Source organism: Trichosurus vulpecula, chromosome 5, assembly GCF_011100635.1.
Source record: "Trichosurus vulpecula isolate mTriVul1 chromosome 5, mTriVul1.pri, whole genome shotgun sequence".
NCBI lineage: Eukaryota > Metazoa > Chordata > Mammalia > Diprotodontia > Phalangeridae > Trichosurus > Trichosurus vulpecula.
This window is the reverse complement of record NC_050577.1, coordinates 41,705,217-41,725,098: the sequence shown is the minus strand read 5'-3', so window position 1 is coordinate 41,725,098 and position 19,882 is coordinate 41,705,217.

Here is a 19,882-nt window from a genome sequence, read left to right as displayed (position 1 = left end):
CTGCTGTATTTCCATTTCCAGGTTCCCAAGTCCTTCTTAGAATGAAGCCAGACATTGCCTTTGGCCCGATTTCTCTTTTTATTATTTTTAAAACTCCCTGATGATCAATCTCCCTTTAGGGCACTGAGCCTCCTAATCTTGTGTTTCCTTGGTCAAGTCCCTTCTTCACTGGTCTTGGTCTGAGCTTCCTCTCTGGTTTCTTCCAACCCCCAATTTTATTTCTTCAAGTGCTGCCACTGCTTCTCAGTGCTTGATTTCTAGCTTCCAACCCCACCCTCCTTTACCATATCCATACTATCTTGGCTTTTAGAAATAATATTTATTTACACAGGAGAATAAAATACAAGTTCAAAATGCTTTCTGTTAAGGTAATGAGGAAAGTCTAATTGAGTTGCTTCCAATTTATTAATCTAGCCTGTCTCTCTAAAGTTTCTCTGACCTAGTCCAAGGACAACATCATTCCCTACCAGTCCAGGACCACATCCCCCTAATATCTTGATTATGATCCCAAAACATGGATAGTAACTCTAATCCAAGAACCTCGTACCCTAAGATTGGATATACCCAATTAGGCTTTCTGTTTCTAGCTTATTCATTGGCTTTAAATCCTGAACTCACTCAACCAATCAGCAAGTTGCTTGTTACTGGTAGACTTTGGGTCATCTACCCACATTCCTACATAATCACTTAACTAGTGAGATATTTCTCTTTCCTCAGCCTAAATCAGGCAAGGATTTTTAAAATAATTATCACCTCCCATCTACCAGAGACACAGAGAAGCTGATGTGACAGAAGGTAACTTTTGAGACATGTGACATTTAAGCTAATGGGACGTTCAACAGGCAAGAATACACATCTAGAGTTCAATAAAGATTTGAGGGCTGGAAATATAGATTTGGGAATTATCCACATATGGGTAATTGTTAAAGGCATGGCAAAAAGTGAGATTAGGAATAGTGAAAGTCTGGAGAGAGAAAGGTAGAAGGCCATGAACAAAATCTTAGAGAACATCCATACTTAGGTAGTGAGAAGGAGATGGATCCTGAAAAGAAAACAAAAGAAGGTGAGATCAAAGAAATGGAAGGAGAATCAGGGGAGTAAAGTGTTAAGGAAGCTAAGGAAGGAAAGAATTTCAGGATGGAGAGGGAGGGGATTCAACAGAGTCAAATGCTACAGAAAGGTCAAGGAAAATGAAAGCTGAGAAAAGGCCATTGAATTGGGTGATTAGGAGGTGATTGGTGACATTTAAGAGAGGCATTTCAGTAGATTAGAGGGGCAGAAGTCAGATAGCAAGGAAATAAATGGGAGAACAAATAAAGACGAGTGGTGAGGAGATGGAGGCAATGAGGACAGGCTACTCTTTTGAGACTCTGATATAAGAAGCAATGGAGCTAAACTGGTTAATCAAGAGAGTAATAAGGTCAGATAAAGAGCTTTTTTTTAAAATCTGAGCATGTTTGTGGGTAATAATAATAGCTAACCTCTGTGTGGTGCTTTAAGCACAACCCTTTACCTGTATTATCTCAACTGGTCCTCACAACAATCTTGTCAAGTAGCAGCTATTTTCATCTCTATTTTGTAGAGGGAAAAACTGAAGGCGAGAGAGAGCGAGAGCAAGAGCGAGAGCGAGAGAGAGAGAGAGCGAGAGAGAGAGAGAGAGAGAAGTGGCTTGCCCAGGATCACACAATTTATAAGTGTCTGAGGGAGGATCCAGACTCAGGTCATCCTGATTCCAGGTCCAGAACTCTAACCATTATGCCACCCAGGCACCAATGGAGAAGGAAAGATAATCTGTGGGAGGCAAATACAGATAAACAATAGAGCAAGGTCCTGAAGATGACAGGGATGTAGAGGGTCAAGAGCACTGGTGAAATTATGAACCTAGGCAAGAAAGAACACTTCTGCCGTTATCACTCAACAACCTCTCCCCCTTTGCCATGCTATCATTATGTCCAAACTTTTATTGTGGTCATCTAAGAGACTCTTCAAGCCACTGGCCCTTCTTACTCCATAAGTATTTTTTTTACATTTTAATTTAAAGTTTTGAGTTCCAACTTCTTTCCCTTTCTCCCCTCCCCATCTGGTAAACGATCAGATAGAGGTTGTATGTGCAATTCCATAAGTATTTTTTACCTCAACCCTTGAGGGTGATTTCAACATTCACAATTATTGCCTAATCTCCTAGTTCATTAACCTTCTCAATTGCTAAGACCTCAATTTCTGCCCTATCTTAGTCACTTATAGGGTTGATCACATCTTGGATCCCAAACTGCTCTACCTCCATTATCTTAAAATCTGATGTTTTCCTCTCTGATTATAATCTCTCATACTTCCATCTTATCCACTGCCACACTCCTCCTACATCTGGTCACCATGACCACTGGTCCCTTAGTTCCTCCACGTTCTCTCAGTCCATCACCCATGTTGTGGTCTTATTTTTTCTCCCTTCACAGTCACAACTCTGTGTGTTGGCAATCAAAATGGGCTCTTAGCACTTAGTTCAACCAAGTGCCCTTGAAGAGTTTGGCCTTTATTTCCCTAATTAAATTAGGAGTCCTTGATGACCTCCTTGCCTCAAGGGAAAGCTTAGTTTACATGGGTTTGAGTGACATGTTTGTGACATCAGAGGCTTTTAGACCATGTGGGTCTAAAAATCATTTTTGTGATGATTTTAGGTCACGTGGTTGAGTCGCATGTGTGACTCACCCTTGACCCTGAAAAAGATAAAAAAACAGAGGTTGATTTTCTCTTTTTCGGAGCTCTGACCCACAGCCATGGTGGCGCATGTGACTCTGGGCCTGCCCTTGTTATGAGCTCCTGGGCTGAACCCAGATGTTGGTAACTATGAATTGTATTTGGCCTGTCTGTCAACATTTATAATTTGTTTGTATTTGCTCTGAAGTTCAGGATGCTGGCTTTTTCCCCTGAACTAAGTGAATGGTATTTGTATGCTGAATTAAAGTAAGCTTGTTAACCTTTTAATGTTGCTTTCCTTAGTAAAGCAGATCAAAAGAACCTGGGCTTTTGCAGCGTTCTGTGAGCTGGTTGTTGTTGGTTTTACACCCCCCACAGCAGCTGCTAGCCAGATTGTTGAAACACCCTGTAATTAACCAATTCAGCGAGGAACCATCTTCTTGCCTTGATTCTATCACTCCTTATGTTGGTCACACTCTGCCCAGGATCATCCCCACCATTTACCTTCTCTTTTCACCAGATATTCCTAGAGGGTCATGAAATTGTGCTGGGGTCCACTATTTAGTAATGTTCTCTAACTCACTGTAGCATGGTAAGCCTTTTATTTACCTACGATTGACTTTACCTACTGGGCCTCCCTGCCATTACTGCTGTTGCTGTACCCTCTGACATGGCCCTCCAGAGACCATGCCCTAAAGGAGTCAAGCTCATCTTGGGCTCTCCCAACCTGGAGCCTACAATGTTTTGATTTATGAGAGATCACTATATTAAGCCAGCCTCAGACCCCCAACTATGCTCCAGCCCAGCCACCATCATGCTGCCTTCCACATTTCTTTCTTTCCCCTACTTTTGCCTCTTGCTCTGAGAAATATAACCAAATCAGCACTACCTGGTATCATATATTTAGTGAACTAAGCCCTGTTTTCCAGCATTTATAGGTGCTCTTGACTTTTAGAAATAAATATGATGCTATGTAACAGAGGAGAGGAGAGGAAAAATAGAACAGGAGTGCAAGATCGAAGGAACAATTGGGATGGGGTACATGTGCAGAAGTAAAGGAATAATAACTTAAAAATCTTGTAAATCATTCAATAAACTTGGGGCAGCTTGGTGCAATGTATCTTTAAATTGGGAGTCATATAGCCAACGTGATCTATTCAAGAATAGGTATGCCAGGGGCTGCTAGGTGGCACAGTGGATAGAGCACCAGCCCTGGAATCAGGAGGGTCTGAGTTTAAATCTAGCCTCAGACACTTGATACTTACTAGCTGTGTGACCCTGGGCAAGTCACTTAACCCCAGCTGCCTCACAAAAAAAAGAATAGGTATGCCAGGCTAGATATATTTCCTTGTGGACAGTACAATTAGGTCAGGGACATATCATGGATATAGTATATTTAGATTTCAGCGAGATGTTTAGCAAAATCTTTCATGTTATCCTCACTAAGACAAAAATATGTGAGTAAAAAAGCAGTAATTAAGAACCTACCATGTACCAAGCATTACATAAAGTGATGGGGATACTAATACAAAAGCAAAAACTGTCCCTGACGTCAAGGAGCTCCCATTCTAATAGGAGAATACAACATACTTCGGGAAGTGGGCAGGGACTGCCACTATGATCCAGAAAGTTATAGGGATAATCGTTTGGGCCATAGGGGAAGAGATTGGCATTCTCTTTGTAAGGACAATGGAAGAGTTGAATTGATTATGGTTCTAAAATTCAAGAAGAGAAGCACAGAACATATATATGACAGTAAGGCAGTTAGTGAAAAGATGACCAGAGAGCAGAGAGAGTAAAGTGAAGCATGTCTCAGGCCTGGCTGAAGTAGTGGGTCAAGTGTTCTTTGTTATTTAGTCAATCAGTCATGTCAGACTCTATGTGACCCCATTAAGAGTTTTCTTGGCAAAAATACTGGAATGCTTTGCCATTTCCTTCTCCAGCTCATTTTACAGATGAGGAAACTGAGGCAAACAAGGTTAAGTGACTTGCCCAGGATCACACAGCTACTAAGTGTCTAAGGCCAGATTTAAACTCAAGTGCTCCTGACTTCAAGGGTGGCACTTTATTCACTATGTCACCTAGCTATCAGTTGAGACACTCATTAATCAGGACAACAGGAGTCCCAGAGCAGAAGTTTTGGAGATGAAAGGGACAAATGTCCCTTCAGGGCATGGTCTCTGGTCTCTTTGCCAAAGTGACTGGGAAGAAAATGGCCTATAACTAAGGGGACATTGTGAACATGTTCATTAATTCTTATAATCACTGGATCATTGCTTCTATGTAGCCATTCCTCTGGGAAAGTTGGCAGGGTAGGGCAGAAGGAAGGTAGAGACTTTGAAACAGTAGAGTCTTACCTAAAAGGTCAGTTCTGAATTGAAAACTCATGATTAAGTCCAAGAGTGACTTCTATACACTCCAAAGTAAATATCATATTTCCCCATGTATAAGACACACCCTTTTCCAAAAAATTTGGGGTCTAAAAACTGGGTGTGTCTTATACAGTGGTTGTAGATTTTTTTATTTGCATTTCCCGCTTTTTTGCACTTGTCTTTGAGCTCATTGTTTCACATTTGTTACTGGTATATTAGGTTATGTTTTGCCACGTTTGCCCAGAAATGGCTCAGAAAAGATTTTCGTGGCGTGTCGAAGTTAAAAGTGATCCAGTTTGCAAAAGTGAATGGAAACAGTGCTGCTGAACATAAGTTTGGTTCTCCTCCAACTGAGAAAACAATCGGAGACTGGCTACGGGAAGAAGAAACCCTACTGAAAATGCCACGGCAGAAGAAAGCCATGAGAGGCAAGAGTGAAGAAACCAACCATAGGAAAAGTTTGTACCTGGGTGAAAAGATCCTGGGATAATATCAAGATTGAGATCGTTGTCAAGTCATTTAAGAAGTGTGGCATTTCAAATGCCATAGATGGAACTGAAGCCGAGGCAATATATGAAGACCATGATGCATCATCAAACACAGATGAGGACAAGCTAATGGATGAGAGTTTTGACAGTGATGAGGACCTGTATGAATTTTATGATGAATAAAACTTGAGTTCAATAACATTATGCAATACATTTTTGTTCAAATTTCGGGCCCCAAAATTAAGGTGCATCTTATACATGGGGAAATATGGTACTATCTTTACAACAGTATCATCATAATTTTAGAATTTATAAACATTCTTAGAGCACATGATAAACAGGTAAAAAAATTTATAGAAATATTTTTGGAAAAAGGAGACATTTCATGGAGAAATAGTAAAGCCTGAAAACAAATACACACCACTGGATTTGTCAAGGGTAACCAGTAGGATGCTGGTAAATGTTTAACAACCAGCTCTCTCCCTTCCTCATCCCCCCAAACATACATACAACACACTTTAAAGTTTAATCTGAACTATTAACATTTTCTCCATCACTTTCTTAAGTCAACAAAACAATAAATTGAGGCCTGATTTGTATCATTTGCAACTTTTAAGGTTTAAATGTTCACATTGAAAATTCAACAATTGGCTCTCATGAGCCAGTATCAGCTAAGTGTAATTGAATGTGCTTTATCTCCAAATAGAGTCCATGAAGTGTCCAAGATACAAGGATGGAATCAAAAGGCCCTCGAAGGGTCACATCTGCGTGAACTTAGCCAATAATATGTTGACAAAGAAGAATCAAACAAATGTCTGAGACATGGGAATTTGTGTGGAGAGATGGAGAGTTCTGTGGTGACAATTCAGGACAAGGTCATTGGTACCAGAAGCTTTAAAAGAGTTATTCTGTAAGAGCCTGGATTTCATGATTAACGTAGGTTGTGCGAGGAAAAAGTAGAAACTATACAACACATTACCGCAGGCTGTAGAAACTACTTAGCAAAAATCTATTAAAAAATGACCCAGTGGCCAGAATTACACACCAGAATTTATCTATCCTTAATGGATAGGTAACAAACCCCAATGTCAGAAAAACTGACTTCAAAATATCCTGGAGAACTCAGCCAACAAACTATTCGGATCATTATTGCAGAACAAACTATGGCCCACTATTTTCCAGGTGTAACATTGATCTATGAAGAATTCAGAACAATGTTTTTTAATAAATGTCACCATAGCAGCTACATACAGTCTCCAAGATAAATGGAATAAAAACCTGTTCCAAGTAAACCTGGTCAAGGAGATCAAAATCACATGGAACAAGATGAGGTATACATCATTCCTGTAATCTCTCGGAATTGTACTGAGGATGCTCTTTGTGAGCCTCTGCCGGATGACATTAAATCCTCATACTTTGGCGCAATAGGCTATAGAATTTTGCATATAAAATAATAATAGCAGGAAAGATACTTGTCCCATGACTATTTATATCTGAACCCCACTAGAAAAGATTAGAATATGATAACAACTCCCTCCACTGCCCAAAAAAAAAACCCAGCTGACATGGATATAGCACTTTAAAGGTTTGTAGAAAGACTTTACATAATCTTACTTAAACTTCATAATGAACCTGTGAATTAAATGCTACAGGTATTATTGTCCCCATTTCACAGATCAGTAAACTGAGTGAGGTTATAGAAGATGAGTAACCCACTTGTGGTCACACAGCTAAAGCGTGTGGGAGGTAAAATTTGAACCCAGGTCTTTATAACTCAAAGACCAACACTATTGTGGGAAATGTTAGAGAAGAACCTCCCCAAGGCCTTGAAAGATAGGAAAAGAGATTCTGGACTTCAATTCTATAACTGACAAAGACCCCTCAGTTAACTTTGTTCACACCATCCCTACTTAGCCATAATAAGACATAGAAACAGACTGACGAAAGTGTTATTCATTCAAGGCTGTAAGTTTAAAGAGTAAGTGCCTGTAAGACTTCACATAATAAAATGTTAATTGAACTCAGCTGAAAAAATGCCATTTGGGTGATGGCAAATGTGTCGCATCGTCAGCAAATCTGTAACAGCAATGAAGTCAAGACTCAACAAGGAGCTACAAAGAAGTGAGGGCTGAGACTTTTGGAAATTTCACGATTCTCATTAAACTACGCTCCCTTAGAAAATAGAATTCAGTCCTTAATCTCATCAGATTTCTGAATTCTTACGTGATCTTATGGGAGAAGTCTAAGATGCCCTAGACTTCATTTCAGTATAATGTCTCAAAAGTTGTACCATGAAATTTCTAGTCATCTGAAAAAGAAAATGTCACACACTTGTGTTTAATTCACTTGCCCCCTTGCATAAGGATTCATTGCCTCAGTTGATTAGACTTGGATGAGTGGGAGTTCATTCAGCTTCTACTAATCGTCTGCCAGTATTCCCAGGATTTCACTGCTTCTGTTTCTCAGTACCCAGAGCTCTTTTGGCTTGGGGTCTCAGGAGCTAAGTAGTGAATAAGCCCTAAGCTACTTTGGAGAGGCAGGTTCAGACAAATTAGAGGGGAGACTAGAGTAATGTGAAACCTCTTGCCTCCAGTCAGCCACCTTTGGGTCTGCTAGAGCATTGAAGAGCGGGTAAAGTGCAGAGCTGTGATGGCCTGGGGGATCTGAGCAAAGCTTGCCGGATGTGCCTTACGTGATGGCAGGAACACGTGAAGATTACTGGGTCAAGGAGGGAAGTGTTGGCAGCACTCATTTCTCCAGTGCTCTCCTGGCAGCTGAATATACTCATCTCTGCCTCTCAGAGTCCCTATTAGCTCCACTAAAGGCTTAGCTCAAGCATCCCCTCCCAGAGGAAAGCTTTCCCACCACTTAGCACCTGGCATACACAAATACCCCCACTGAACTTACTTTGGTTTTACCTTGCACATATTTTCCATTTACCCAATTAGATACATGTTGTCTTCTCCACTGGTAGAATTTCAACTCCTTGAGGGCAGAAACTATTTTTGTTTTTGTCTTTGTACTGCCTGCACATAGCATAGGATCTGGCTAGGTGTTCGATAAATGATTACTGAATTGAATGGAATGTTCAACGGGCACACCAATGAAGCAGATATCGGGAGACCTGTCTAGGCACGGTGGCATGCTGATAAATGTTAACAGCTAGCTCTCCCCCGCCCCCCTGCAAAAAATGTATGCACAACATTCTTAAGTTTAATCTTAATTATTAAAACATCCTTTATCACTTTCATAAGCCTAGGCAATCAACAAAACAATAAATCAAACACTGATCTATATTATTTGCCAATTTCTGAGGTATAAATTTCCCACAGCACAATAGTATTTCATCATAATCATAAGCCACAGTTTGTTTAGCCATTCCCCAATTGATGAGCATCCCTTATATTTCTAATTCTTTGCTTACCTTCAAAAGAGCTGCTATAAGTACTTTTGTATATATTGGTCCTTTTCCTTTGATATCTTTGGGATACAATCTAGTAGTGGCATTTCTGATTCAGAGGTTCAAAGTGGCATTGCTGGTTCACAGTTTTATAGCCCTTTGGACATAGTTCCAAATTGTTCTCCAGAATGGTTGGACCAGTTCACAACTATACCAACAGTGTATTAATGTACCTATTTTCCCCCATCCCTGACAGCATTTGTCATTTCTGATAGGTATGACGTGGTATTTCAGAGTTGTTTTAGTTTGCATTTCTCTAATCAATAATGATTTAGAGCATTTTTTCATGTGACTATAGATAGCTTTGATTTCTTCATCTGAAAACTGCCTATTCATATCCTTTGATGATTTATCAATTGTGGAATGGTTCTTATTTTTATAAATTTGACTCAATGCTCAAAATATTTGAAAAATAAGGCCTTTACCAGAGATACTTGCTGTAAAAAAAATTCATAGTACTTCATCGTTATGGCACCATTCAGCAAAAATGTAGTTTCCCTGACAATCTCTTTTAATTAGGTATCTATTTTTGCTTTGTCTGAGATCACATAGGAATATAAACAGTAACCTTATTGAGTTCCTTATGATTTCTCTTTCATGTTTAGCTTTTTTGTATTCTTTTCCTGAGTCTTGTGTTTGAATGTCAAATTTTCTAATCAACTCTGATCTTTTCATCAAGAATACTTGAAAGTCTTCTGTATCACTAAATATCCATTCCCCCCACCCACCCAAAGGATTATACTTAGTTTTGTTGGGTAGGTAATTCTTGGCTATAGTCCTAGCTCCTTTGTCTTGCAGAATATAATATTCCAAGCCCTCATAACATGGAAGCTGTTAAATATCGTGTGATCCTGACTGTGGCTCCATGATAATTGAATTGTTTCTTTCTGGCTGCTTGAAGTATTTTCTCTTTGACCTGGGAGCTCTGGCACATGGCTATAATATTTCTGAGAGTTTTCATTTGGGGATCTCTTTCAGGAGGTAATCACTGGATTCTTTCAATTTTTATTTTGTTCTCTGGATCTGCGACATCAGCATAGTTTTCCTTTATAATTTCTTGAAATAAGATGTTATGGCTTTTTCTGTTACAGATAATCTAATAATTCTTAAATTATCTCTCCTTGATCTATTTTCCAGATCAGTTGTTTTTTCCAATGAGGTATTTCACATTTTCTTCTATTTTTTTTCTTTTTTGGAGATTATTTTATTATTTCTTGATGTCTCATGGAGTCATTAGCTTCTAGTTGCCCAATTCTAATTTTTAAGGAATCATTTTCTTCAGTGAACTTTTGTACTTCTTTTCCCATTTTGGCCTATTCTGCCTTTTAAGGAGTTTTTTTCTTCAGTGAATTTTTGCATCTCTTTTGTTGTTGTTTCTCAGTTGTGTGGGACTCTCCACAAACCCCATTTTGAGGTTTTCTTAGAAAAGATACTGCCCTAAGAAAAAGATTGAAAGCTGTAAAATTATCTAGTCCATGATCATAGATTTAGAGCTGGATGAGACCTTAGAAGACATTTAGGCCAACTTCTCATTTTACATATGAGGGAAACTGAGGCTCAGAAAGGTCTAGTGACTTGTCCAAAGTCACACAGGTAGTAAAAGCAGCAGTGGCCAGATTTGAATTCCAGTCTTCTAACTACAAATCCAAAAATTTTTTTCTACATTGTCACACTGCCAAGTGACCTGCACAACACTATACAGGTAGTAACAAACAAGGAAGAGATTTAAACCCAGATCTTCTCATTCCAATTGTAGTACTCTTTACACAGCATCAATCATTTACATCTCAGTATGAGCTTGAGCAAATATGTCACTTTTCCTAACTTGTGTTGGATATGCATTTAAACTATATCTCTAACTGTGGAATAAAAGGTTTTGTCCTCTATTAATGTGAATTTCAGATCTTATTGGAAAAAGAAAGGAGGAAATCCTTTGTGAAGAAGAGGGACTTCACAGTGGTTTTAAATTTTCAACATGTAGGGAGGGGCCAGTTATTCCACCTAAACTAAAAGCTTTCCTGGCCTTATCTAGGGGGATATATTCCTAGGCTCCAGACTTTTCCTCACTAGGACCACACCCCTTCTAGAGCAACATGAATAGTGTTGTATGGTGTAGCCCTGTGTGAATTCATGCAGGTAGTACCAAAAAGGAAGGAAGGAAGGGAGGGAGGAAGGAAGGAAGGGAGGAAGGAAGGAAGGGAGGAAGGAAGGAAGGAAGGGAGGAAGGAAGGAAGGGAGGAAGGAAGGAAGGGAGGAAGGAAGGAAATTACAGAATGAGAAGAATGTGAAACTTGGCAGGGCAGGTTGAGTATAGTTCAGCTGAGCATAATTTGGGATCTTTTGTCAAACTTAAAACTAAAGATGAAGCTATTGAAAATGTCATCTCAAGTTGCAACACACTAGGAAAATTCTGAGCAATTTAGCATATTCAGTTCACAAAGGAATGTTAATTCCACCTACAGAAGAGAATTATCAGGATGGTGCCCACTATGATTAAAACCTTTTCATCTCAGAAGCACAGAAGAGTGAAATTTATAATAATATAAAAACAACTCCTCCACTGACATTTGACTCCAATACCTCATTATGGCATAAAGATGACTCTGAGGTTTTCAAAGACTGGGGCAGCAGAGTGTCCTTTCTGGTAGTGCCTCATATTCTGGGATGGCTTTAAATATGGACCTGGTGATGGGCTGTATGTCTTTTGTCTAAATAACAGGCTAGGCACAAAAAGATAGCAGCCACCAAATGATGAAATTTTTGGCCAATATGGCTCATGAAGACTGTCTACTTAGGTATATGGGGGTGGTTATCTCCATTAGTTGAGAAAGAATTCACATCAATGAAATTATGAGTCTTTAACATTGAAGAGGGAAGGAAGCAGCATAGTAAAATAGCAAAAACATTGTCTCTGGAGCCAAAGGTTCATATTCTACCTTTGACCAATGACTCCCTCTGTGACCTTAGGCTAGTCTCTTAATCACCCCATGGCTCAGCTTCTTCATCTATAAAATGAGGAGACTGGACAGGATAGCCATTTAAGTCCCTTCTAGCTCTATAGATTTATGAACCTGTGATTCTCTAAAATGAAAACCTATAAATCAAAGAAAAATGACAGGAGTGAGTTAGGTTCTTTCCAAGCTGAGTTTCCCTACAACCTATTACCTTGAAAAATGAAACACCAATTTTAGGAATAAGATCTCAGTCTGCTGCTCCAAATGAAGAAAATAAATTAGCTCATTGATCCTGTAGCAGTAATGTTAACTCATCATTAGTCTTGTCCAGGGATAGTGGGTTGCCTTGAAATATCTTAGGTAATTCTTAATGAAGTTATGTAGAACAATTAAACTGGCTACCATCACAAATAACCAAAAAATCCATATATGTGCCTGGTTAAAGAAATTTGTTTGTTGATATTGTGTTTTGGGGGAAGAGGTCATAGAGAAAAATAAGGCTTTTTTTCGAATTGCAGTAGGTTGGTATTTTGTTCCATTATTAGGAAATGGACCAAGAGAAAAGGACATTTAGATTAGGACAGGGATGGAGGCTGCAAGTGTAGCTGTTAAGAGAGTAGGAAGGAGATGGAAAAAGATGCAGATTCAGTGGGGGAGAGAATGAACAAAGTGGGAGGAGCTGATAGAGTGGGAAGTAGGTTACAACACTCAATAATGGTCATCTAAAATAAGCTGTTTACACCCACCTCCCCTCAACAACACTGTTCCTCTGGATAGGAATATGCTGGAGCTAACTCATAATGACTTGCTAGAGCTAATCATCAAATTTTCAGTGTGAGCATTTATACCTTAAAAATCAACAAATGCTACAAATAGGGATTAATTTATTCTTTTGTGGATTATCTAGAGTTAAAAATATGATGGAAAACTGTTAGTAATTCAGATTAAAATTAAGAGTAAATCTTAAGAGTAAAATTAAGAGTAAATTAAGAGGGGTGCATTCCCCCTCCCAAAACCAGTTGTTAAACATTTACAAGCACATCTCTGCCCTTGGATCCCTGCCATCTGGAATCAGCAGAGTCCTCCAGTTTCATTTGAGAAAGAACATCCTGGTCTACAGTCTTTAAAAGTTTGCCTTGTATCGTTCGAAGACATATTCAAGATCAACGTTTCTGAGGAAGAAAAATGTGGAAGCTTAGCCTGGAAAGAGAAGACTTCAGTGGACCTGAGAACAACAGTCTTCAAATCATTCAAGATGATCCTCTTGAGGTAGACAAGGTTAGATTTTTTTCTATGACCCAGGGAGAGCATTAGCTCAAATGTGGATTTCCATTGAATGTAAGGATGAATATTCCCAGTCATTAAGTCTATCCAGAATCAGCTTCCTTATGATGCAGCACATTCTCTGTCCTGGGAATCTTAAGTAGAGGTGAGATGAAGATATAATGTGGATATTAAAGAAGGGATCTGACAGTTGGGTAGGGGGTGGTCTAAAAGGTCTCAGAGGGCCCAATTCTAAGTTAGGGTTCCAATCCTAAATCTGATTCTATGGAAAATCTACCTTTAACTAAGTGTGGTTTTATTAGAAGATTTTGGCAAGAAATATTGACATGACACACAATTATCAATCCTTTCTCCCCAAATAATCAGAAAACACAGCAGTGAGATGCAATTCTACCAATTTATCATTTCATGAAACAGGTGTGCTGAGAAAGACTCTTGTGTGAAACAATTAGTGAACCAATCAAATTTATGAAGGGTAACTAATAAAGATCAGTGAGATTTGTTTTGTAAGAAATCTAGCAAGTTATAATAACGAAAAAGGTGGACAATTGAAAGTTGCTGAAATAGTAAAGTCATTTTACATTCAACCAGGTCATTGGTTAACACTCCATGTAACCCAGAAGTTCATTGCATGATATGACAAACATCATATATAGCATTTCTACCCACAGACCAATTTCATTAGGATATTTCCTCTCCTAATGACACAGAGCTACGTTTAACTCATAGCAGTTTATTAAGCTTCTACTGATTTGGAGTAAATCATTTTGTGATGCAAGCTGATTCCATCAAACTCCTCCATTCAGAGGAAGGATGCATGGACATCCCAGTCCAATCTTTAAAAGTTTGCAGTATACTGTTCTGAGATATGTTTAAGATCAGTGTTCCTGAGGAAACAAGTGGGGAAGTTGAGACTGAAAAAGAGAAAACTTAGGTGAAAATAGCTCAAGTGACTCACGGATATCCACAATTAAAGCTTCTAACTCCAACCAACTCCTGCATTTATCCTGACCTGGTTTGCTCATGATTGGTCTATTCAGAGGTACCCTAAGAGAGGTACCTCTCTTTGTCTGCATCAATATGAAACCTACATTGCCCAAAATCTGAAGGCCATCTAGAACAATAAATTGCCTCAACCAAGCCTGGGTTTGAACTATAGTACTGTACAATTCCACTTTCCCAAAGCAGGGACCCAGATGGCTATGAAGTGGGATTCACATCCCTGCATGGGTGAAGATGTCCACTGTTACCCAACCGATTTTCATATATCAATAAAACTAGTGGTTAGATCAGCTTACTATATCACTTTGTCGATGTTCCTTGAAATTCTGAACCCAATTAACATGTCTCACTTCTCTGGTTCTCCATTTTTCCTTTGATGCAATGGCAGAATAAGACTGGCTAATCTCTAAGGTCCATTTCAGGTTCAATTCAATTCAGTTCAACAAATATATCTTACACTGATTTACTACTTACTCTATGCAAGGCATCAAGTTAGTTACTAGGCATTGAAAGCCCAAGATGAAGACATCCCTGTTTTTAAGGAGCTTACATTCTACTAGAAAGAAAAAAATGTGCTCAGATAAGTTAATAAAAAGGAGCTTCAAAAGGGAGCAATTACTAAAAACTGGGTTGTTCAATCACATCTCATCCTTCATGACCCCATGGACCACAGAATATCAGTACCATCCTCAGGGTTCTCTTGGTAAAGATACTGCAATCATTTGCCATTCTCTGGAGGCCATCCAGCTCCTTTTACAGATGAGGAAACTGAAGCAAACAGGGTTAAGTGACCTGTCCACTGTCAGCTAGCAAGTGTCTCAGGCTGGATTTGAATTCAGGTCTTCTTAACTGCAAGCCCAGTGCTCTATCCACTGAGACACCTAGCTCCCTCTAAAAAATATTGGGCAGGGTAGAGGAGATAGTACTGGGGCTGTGCTTCGATGGAAACTAGAAATTCTGTGAGGTGGCAGTAGAAGGGAGTGCCTTCCAGATATAAGGCCTTAGCCCTTGTGTTACACATAGGCTTTAGGAAATAGAATGATGCAGATAGGGAAGAGCTAGCAGTCCAAAATTCAAAACAACTATGGTAGGAAATGTGGTTATATCACTGGAAAGCTGAGAAGATTTAAAATTAAAAGAAAAAAAGAAATGTCTTACTTAGGCCTTAGGCCCAAGTGCCAGACCAAACTTCTGAAGCTATGCTTAAAAATATAATCAAGCTCTTTGATGTTTTGGTGGCTAAGAAGTTGCTGGAGGGAAAGACAAGAAGTTTCTTTAGGAAGGAAAATAGGGTGATGAATTGAACTGCCCAAATGGCTATCTTCCTTAATTTACTGCAACAATAATCAGAAATGTGGGTGGATTGGCAGGTTAGGCATTTATCTGACAGTACCCTGGAGAGGATTTTAATTGAGGACTGAGAAATAACCAACAAAAAATGTTAACACCAGCCACTGGGTAATTAATTCTAGTTTTGTTTGTTGCAGAAAGTGTGATTATGCATACTTTCTGCCTTGCTCACTCTTCCCCCTGCTCCATGTAGTTCAACTCTATATAGACCCGCCATATCATTTAAGAGGCATAGCTCAGGACTGCAAATAAGGAGGCCTGAGTTTCACCAGTGGCTTTGTTACTATGTGACTGTGGACAGAGAGAGAACTCTAGGGTGGGAGTCAGGAGATGAAGCATTTAGGTACTTTGGGCAAGTCACTTTCCCTCTCAAGGTGATCATAGCTGTAGAGTTGGAAGGGATCTTAGAGGTCATCTAGCATATGTATCTGTGTGTATGTGTATGTATATATATATATATATATATATATATGTACATATATATATATACATATACATACACATATATATGTATATATATGTAAATACATGTAAGTTTATATATATAACATACAATATATGTATATGTATACACACATTTTACAGATGAAGAAATTGAAGCCAAGAGAAGTCAAAGAATTTGCCCAAAATCACACAGGCAGTAAACCTCAGTGGCAGGATTTGAACTCAAGTTTTTCTGATTCTAGAGCCAATGGTCTTTCCATTGTACCACCTTGCCTTAATAGCAAACTGAGAAGGTTGCAAAAGGATAAAATGAGGGGGCGTGGGCTGGAGAGATTGATCTCAAAATTTCTTCCAGTTCTAACATTTTATGATTCTACTTCATTTTCTGTCCCTTTCTGCCTCACTGAACTACACAGAGGCCTAAATAGATAAAGCATAGAAAGCATTCAAGGTTGCTTTGGAAAATCAGACATGCTGTACAAATGTGAGAAATCATTTTAGAATTTCAAAACTGAAATCCAAATTAGAATCGATATGTAGGGCAAGAGGAAGAGGAAGAAGAGGAATGGTGATTGGCTCCTTGCTTCTCTTTGAGGTCTCTGTGAACTACTCATAAACCTTAATTAGGCACAGAATAAGAAAGCACATTCTGGAGCATTCTTGGGAAAAAATAGCAATGATACTTTTTCTACCAATGGTGACTTTATTACTTTTCATATACAAAGGAGGTTAGTATGATCTGTGAGCAATTAAAATATAATCATGGCGATGAAGAAATCTCATTAATTAAAATATGACACATGAAGAACTAGCATTAATTAAATCATTGCACTGAGAACCATCCCAGAGGGGTGGTCATTGGGGAGCGGCTGTCAACCTACCTGTGATTCTACACATCTGTCAATGAGTTCTAGCAGCAAAACACCAGATTCTGTCCTCTGGGACAGGATTGGAGATGTGATGCTCCTTAAGGGACCAGAAAGTGAAATGTGCCCTTCCAATGCCAGCCTCTTATTTTGGCATCTCTGCAGTCGGCATTGTCTTCAGCTAGTAAATTCACATAATCCAAATGTGAATGTGACTAATGCTGACTAAAATTCTCTCTTCACCTTTCACTGCTCCTGAACAGTGTAGTGGAGATGTCAGCAAGAGGGGAGATTTTGAAATTCAAAATGCCCTGACCTGGTCCATATCTTGATTAAGCATATAAAATCCAGGCAGTGGTAAGATTTTTATTTTCCCTGAATAATCTACAATGTTGTAACAATTATTTATATAGAATGCTCTGAAATCCTTTTTCATCTAGAACTACTGGGGCATGGAAAACATTAACTGGATTTTTGTTGGGTATGGGAAGGGGAGTCTGAATCTCTGAACTCATCAGCATAGAGAACTCCTGGTATGGAAACTCCCTCTACCCCTGGACCTTGCTATCTATCCTGCTGATGAGCCCTAACAACCACTGGGCCTTTCCACCAGCCCTTCTGCAGAACCTTTCTGAATGTGCTGCTTCCTTCAGTTAGAATGTGTGAGCTCCTTGAGAAAAGAGGTGGGCTCACTTTTTCATTTGTATTGCCAGCGCTTAACATCATGCTAGTATACAGTAAGTGCTTAATTAGTACTTTGCCACTCATTCCGCCAATGCCAATTAGCAACTTCACCATTAATTTGCAACTAACAGATTAGCCTCATGAATGAAGAGGTTATATGACTTGCTTTGTGGTTGGTCACATAGCTAGCATGTCAAAAGCAGAACTGGAATCCAGATCTTCCCTACATCAAAAATGGTCCTCTAACCACTTGGCCATGCTGCCTCTGTCTGCTTAATTGAGTATTTCGGTTAAATCGGTGGCTGTCCATATATCACCAATTATCCCTGAAGTCAATAAAATACTCTTAACAAACACTTAAACAAATATCAAAGTGCTAGCAAGTACTCTGCTGGGCACAACATGGAACGTAATCTTTCTCTGATTGTTTAGAAAGAAAGAGTTTTTACAAAAGTTAAAAAGTGCTTCAGAAACGTATAAAGTATGACTTTAGCATTCTGAACAGAAATTTTCATATGGGAGACACTTGTTTTAGCAGATGTAGGATATTGGGTTGAATTTGGGCTCTCTATGACCTATCTTGGCAGTCACTTTTAAAAATTAAATCTCAAGCAGAGTTAAGTAAGTACAACCAGGAAAATAATTGGCATAGTGACTCCTCTAGTGTACAGGAAAGCAACACTGAAGAACTTCAGAATTTTGATCGAGGCACTAATGATGGTCTCAGAGGCCTGATGGAAAGCATACCTCTACCTCTTAGCAGAGAGATGACAGACCATAGGTGCAGAATGGGGTGCACATTTTGAGGCATAGCCAATGGATTCATTTGTTTTGCTGAATTGCTTTTCTTAGTCCTTAATTTTATATCAGCCATACACAGGCATGGTCACACCCTTGAGCTTGCCATTATCTATGTATTTGTTCTACTTGCAGGATTAAGAACCCTGAAATTGCTGCATCTCATAATAACCTATCATTCCATCTCGCTATGTTTCACTCCTCCTAAAACTATTCTTTGTCCTCACTATGACCTCCAATCCCTTTAACACTCAGTACTTTTCCAGAGCATCTTCTCCTCTCTGGCTCCACTTTCCTTCCTTTTGATCTCAACCCTTTAGCTAACCAATTCAACAATACACTGTCCTCTATTCTTAGGTACCTGACTTTCTTACCTTTTTCCACTCATACCTTGGCAAACCCCAGCCTCAGACTACTTCCTCCATCTGCCTCCTCCACTCCTACTCACATGTCACTGTGGGATACCTGGGATATCCCTGTTATGTATGTGAGATAAATTATGCAACTTTGTTGACTGGGTCCACTATAAATTTGTGTTATTTCAATTAGACCCTTGATGCAGCAAGGCAATCCTTCTACTCCTTCCAAATGGATTCTCTATCACATTCTGCATAGAAACTATTGCAGTTCTTTTGCTCTCTCTATAATCTTCCCATGCCACTCCTCACCAACCCTGAGCAACCTAACCCTTATTTTACAGAAAAAAATACAGGCCATGAGCTATAACCTTCCTCTTCCCTTTTTCTCTGTATCTTGGCATTATTCCCCATGATTAGATGACCCTTCTCACAAATACCAACCCCTTGAAAAATACTCTTGATATGCTCCCCTCTTGTCTCCCTCAACAGACTGCCCCTTCAATTATCCTTTCTTTCTAATCTTCATTCTCTCCTTATCCTCTGGTTCCTTTTCTGGTGCTTACAGAATCCTTCTTTCCCAAAATCCTTCATTCCTGGAAACTCTCTCTAAAACCTACCTCCCCCTCCTGGATCGCTGCCTTGTTATGGCAGAGGGACTTGTGTAGCTAAATGAAACCATGAGCTATGCCATGCAGGGTTATCCAAGACAGAGAAGTCATAGTGGAGATTTTTGACAAAGGATGAACCACTGGAAAAACAAATGGCAAACCACTCCAGTATCTTTGCCAAGAAGACCCCATGCACAGTATTAAAATAATAGTAGATATTACACTGGAAGATGAGCCCCCCAAGCCAGAAGGTGTCCAACCCATTATTGGGAAAGAGCAGAGGACAACTACAAGTAACTCCAAAAAGAATGAAGCAGCTGGGCCAAAGCCAAAAAGAAGCTCAGCTGTGGTCTGGTGATGAAAACAAAGGCTGATGCTATAAAGATAAGATTACATAGGAATGTGGAGTGTAAAACCTATCAACCAAGGTAAACTCAATGTGACTGAATAAGAGATGGAAAATTTAAACATTGACATCTTGGGTGTCAGTGAACTTAAAGGGATGGAGATGGGTGGATT